We start from the raw sequence: 5100 nt of genomic DNA, 5'->3' as shown, positions 1-5100 counted from the left end.
TTATTGTTTTAATTTGAAAATTTCACCTAAAATGTGATATGGTGTGCCTGAGTGTGATAGTTATGTTACAGAATTACATGCTTATGATTTTATAATGAAATAGGGGCATTATTTGTGCCAGACCTTGTATATTTGGTCTCCCATTCCTACCACAAAATTGCTAAGAACCTTGGAATTTCCAAAGTACTTAGAATAACAAAGGTGTCTTTTTCTATTCATAATTAGCCCCTTTATTGTTTATTTATATATATCTATCTATTTATTTATTATCCTCACCTGAGGACGTGCCCACTGATTCTAGACAGAGGGGAAGGGAGGGAGAGAAACATCAATGTGAGAGACATTGATTGGCTGCCTCTTGCATGCCCCCATTGGGGACCAAACCTGCAACCCAGGCATGTGCCCTGACCAGGAATCGAACCGTGGACCTTTGATCTACAAAACAATGCTTTAACTGACTGAGACACATTGGCCAGGGCCATAACAATCCCCCTTTAATCACACTAGTTTATACCAGAGTTAACTTTAGGGAAGCCCTTTAGGTGACCTAAGGGTGGGACAGCTGGTTGCTAGAACTAATCACCACGGTTAGAGAATGGAGCTTTTTAGCCCCAGCCCCACCTCTGCAGAAGGGAGGTTGAGGGGCTGGCAATTGAGTTCAATCACCGATGGCCAATGATTTAATCAATTATTTCTATGTACTGAAGCCTCCATAAAAACCCAAAAGGACAAGATTCAGAGAGCTTCCTGGAGGGTAAGCTGTGGTGTGGAGGTGCTACGGCCAGAAACAGTTTGGGAACTCTCCCTTCTTGCGTGCCTTGCCCAATGCATCTCTTTCATCTGGCTGTTCCTGAATTTCAGCATTTTTAAAGCATTTTATTTACTTATTTTTAGAGAGGGGGAAGGGAGGGAGGAAGAGAGGGAGAGAAACATTGATGTGTGAGAGAAACATCAGTCGGTTTTCAGCGAGGGACTGGCCCGCAACCTAGGCATGTACCCTCACCAAGAATCAAACCAACAATCTTCCTTCCTTTCTTTTTTAAATTTAAATTGTATCTATTTACTTACTTATTACCATTACCATTTGTCTCCCTTATGCCTTCCCACCCCCCTGGTGGTCTTTCACTTTTCCAGACGACACCCAACCAACTGAGGCACACCAGTCAGGGCCTGAGTTTCATTGTTTCATAGTAAATTGATAATTAGCAGCTAAAATGGTTTCCTGAGCTCTATGAGCCACTCGAGCAAATTAATGTAACCCCAGGTGGGGGGAAGGGTCGTGGGAACTTCCAATTTATAGCTACCAGTAAGTTGGTCAGAAGCACAGGTGGGAACCTGAACTTGCAGCTGATGTCTGAAGGGTGTGTGTGTGCAGTCTTGTAAGACTGAAGCCTTAACCTGTGTGATCTGATGCTTCATCCAGGCAGGCAGTATCAGAATTGAGTTAAATTGTAGGACACCCAAGTGGTATCCCGGAATTGCCTGATGAGTGGAAAACTCACACATCTGGGTATTAGAAGTAGTTCTGGAGTACTGAGAATAGGGGAGACACATAGGAATGAATTTTTCCTTTATACCAGCATTTAGAAACCAAATAGAAGAGGAGGAGGGGACAAAGAAGACAGAAGGGGCAGCCACTGAGGGATGTGGAAAACCAGGACAGGATACCGCCCAGAAACAAGGGGAAGGACATTTCAAAGTGGCAAGAGAGATCATCTGTGTTGGTGATTGCAGAGAGCTAAGGACAGAGACCCCTGGTTTTGATAATGTGGGGGTCCTGGGTCCCTTGATAAAAGCAGCTGTAAAGGAGGGATAAGGTCATAGGCCAGACTGGAACTGGTTGCAAGGAGAACAGGAGATGAGGACCTGCGCTGCCCACTGCTGGGGCCACTCGCCGTGTGTGGCTATTGAACAACTGAATGTGGTGAGTTTGAATTGAGATGAGCTGAAACTGTGACAAGTACTCCAGATTTCCAAAACGCAGTGCAAGAAAAAGGTGGAATCTCTCATTAACACATTAAAAATACTGATCTTAGACCTGATCGGTATGGCGCAGTTGGTTTGAAAGGTCGCTGGTTCAATTCGTGATCAGGGCACAGGTTTGGACCAATTGCCTGACTTGCAGGTTTGGTCCCAGACAGGGCACCTACTAGAAGCAACCGATCGATGTTTCTCTCTCACATCAGTGTTTCTCTTTCTTTCCTTCTCCCTCCCTTCCCCCCTCTCTAGAAATAAATATTTAAAAATTTTCTGATTTCATATAGAAATGTAAACATTTTTGAAATATTGGGTTAAATATATTAAAATAAATTTCACCTGTTTCCCTTTACTTTTTAAAATGTGGCTACCAGAAAATTTAAAACTACCTGTGGCTCATAATATACTTCCATTGGACAATGCTGGGGGTAGATAATTCTCTCAATAATTTTACTGTGAAGGGAGCCAAGATATGGGAAAGGAAATAGAGTGGCATTTAACATTGTTGACCATTCCCATCTTTTTGAAACTTTCCTCCCTAAGCTTCTGAGATACTCACTTTTTTGATTCTCCTTATATTGGGCTGGCCAAAAAAGTTCATTTGGTTTTTTCCATAAGACGGCTCTAGTAGTGCTAAGTTGTCTTTAACTTCACCTGAAACAATTTTGTTTGATTGTATTGAGGCAGCTGTCCTATCAGCATGCATTAAAAACAAAACAAAACAAAACAAAACAAAACAAAACAAATCATGGCCCTGGCTGGTGTGGCTCAGTGGATTGAATGCCAGCCTCCAAACCAAAAGGTTGTCAGTTCGATTCTCAGTCAGGGCACATGCCTGGGTTGTAGGCCAGGCTGCCTGTTGGGGGCATGCCAGAGGCAAACTATCGATGTAACTCTCACACACTGGCGTTTCTCTCCTTCTTTTACTCCCTCCCTTCCCCTCTCTCTAAATAAATCTTTTAAAAAAACTTATCAAAATTGGTGAACTTTTGTGTAGCTATTTTAATATTGAAGACAGAAGAACACATGCAACATTTTCAGCATATTATGCTTTATTATTTCAAGAAAGGGAAAAACGCAACTGAAACACACGAAAAATTTGTGTAGTTTATGGACAAGGTGCCATAACTGAATGTGTCGAAAGTGGTTTGCAAAGCGGAAACAGGGAAACCAGCTAGGAAGCCTTTGCAACAGCTCAGGTGAGGACCAGGGTGGTTAACAGTCACTGCACAGTGGGTGCATCCTGTGTATGTTTTGAAGGCACAGGTGACAGGATTCGTGGAAGGACTGGATGGGGATGTAAGAGAAAAAGTTAAAGTTGCCTCTAAGATTTCTGGAAGGATGGAGTTACCTTCTGCTGAGATGGGAAAGATTATAGGATGATTGGCTATGACAGGCCAGAGGTGGGGGTGGAAAATGGGGAGTTGGTAGTAGAATAAGGATACATTCTGGACTGGTAAAGTATGAAATGGCTACAGCACTTTGGAGATGCTAGGTAAGCAATAGGACATAGAAGTCTGGCATTTTAGGGGCGAAGGCAGGTCTGGAGATACGAATTTACATGTCATCAATACACTACTAGTATTTATAGCCTCGAGAGATCAGATCACGTAGGGAGTGACTGTAGTTAGTGAAGAGGTCCAACCCTAGGCTACTCAAGTTTGCAGATAAAATGAGAAAGAACCAGCAAAGGGCACTGGAAAAGAATGGCTAGTGAGCAGCGGGAAAACCAGGAGAGTGTGGTGTCACACAAGTTAAAAGAAGACGGAAGACAGTGAATACCTGGGTCAAACCCTGCGGATAGGTCAAGTAAAACTGTGAGCTAAACCATTAGACTTAACAATGTGGAGGCCAGTGGTGACTTTAATATGAATGGTTTTGGGTGTGGTAGAGATAAGGGCTTGATTTGAAATGGGTTTAAGGGGGGGAACTGGATTAGACAGCTCTTCCCAGTTTTGCTATAATGGGGAACTAAAATGGGACAGTAGCTGGAGGGGAATGTGGGAGTCAAGAAAGGGGGTTGTTAAACTGGGAGAAATTATAGCATCTTTGAATGCTGGTAAGAATGTTCCAGGAGAGACTGGAAAATTCATGATGCAGGAACAAGATAGCCCTCAAGACTCAGACTCCTGTCTGCTGTCCTGACATGGATGTCCCTGATGCACCTGAAATGCAACGTATTAAACACTGAAACCATCATCTACCTCCTAAACCTGCACCTTCTTCTGTAGTTTATAACTCACTTGGTATTGTTAAAAAACAAAGTTCAGTTGAGCAAATTTGAAGATCTAATTGGCATTATAAAACAATCCATGAATCAGGAAGCATCCTCCCTAACAACTAGAAGGGAGCTCTGAAGAGTTGTACAAAATGGAAGGTTTTCAAGGCATACCTCAGAGATAATGCAGGTTTGGTTCCAGACCGTGGCATTAAAGCATGTATCACAATAAAGTCAATCATCATCTTTCTGCTAGTGGAGGATCTTGTCTCCCATTTGTAAGGAAATGCAACAGCTACAAAGTGCTATCAAGTGTAGCACAACAAAGTGAGGTTTGCCTGTATAGGCAGAAAGATGGTGGGATGAGGAAGTTAAGAGTGGATTATTCCGCCCTGGCTGGCGTAGCTCTGTGGATTGAGTGTGGGCTGCGAACCAAAGCATCACAGATTCGATTCCCAGTCAGGGCAAATGCCTGGGTTGCAGGCCACGTCCCCAGTGGGGGCCACGTGAGAGGCAATCATACATTGATGTTTCTCTCTCTCTCTTTCTCCCTCCCTTTCCCTCTCTAAAAATAAATAAACAACAATCTTAAAAAAAAAAGGAGTGGATTATTCCAGGCAGGATTTCCTTCCCTGAAAAAAAGGCAATGGGTCTCAACAGGCAGATTACCTCACTAGGGTTAACCAGGACATTCCAGACAGATTGGTTTAAAATTCCATTCCTGGAAGAGGTTGAAACTGGAGGAACTGGCATTATCATGGAGAAATTGACCGTCTGATTCCAGACCATTGCAATCTAGTGAGCTGTAATCTTTTTGCTGGAGGGTCTTGCCTTCGATTTGTAAAAAAAAAAACCCTCAACATCTGTAATTGTAATAAAGCAAAGTGCAATAAAATCAGGTATGT

Source organism: Phyllostomus hastatus, unplaced genomic scaffold (assembly GCF_019186645.2).
Source record: "Phyllostomus hastatus isolate PE091 unplaced genomic scaffold, TTU_PhHast_1.1 phas_scaffold_182, whole genome shotgun sequence".
NCBI classification, from domain to species: domain Eukaryota; kingdom Metazoa; phylum Chordata; class Mammalia; order Chiroptera; family Phyllostomidae; genus Phyllostomus; species Phyllostomus hastatus.
The sequence above is the reverse complement of the archived record's forward strand: the minus strand, read 5'-3'. Positions refer to the sequence as shown.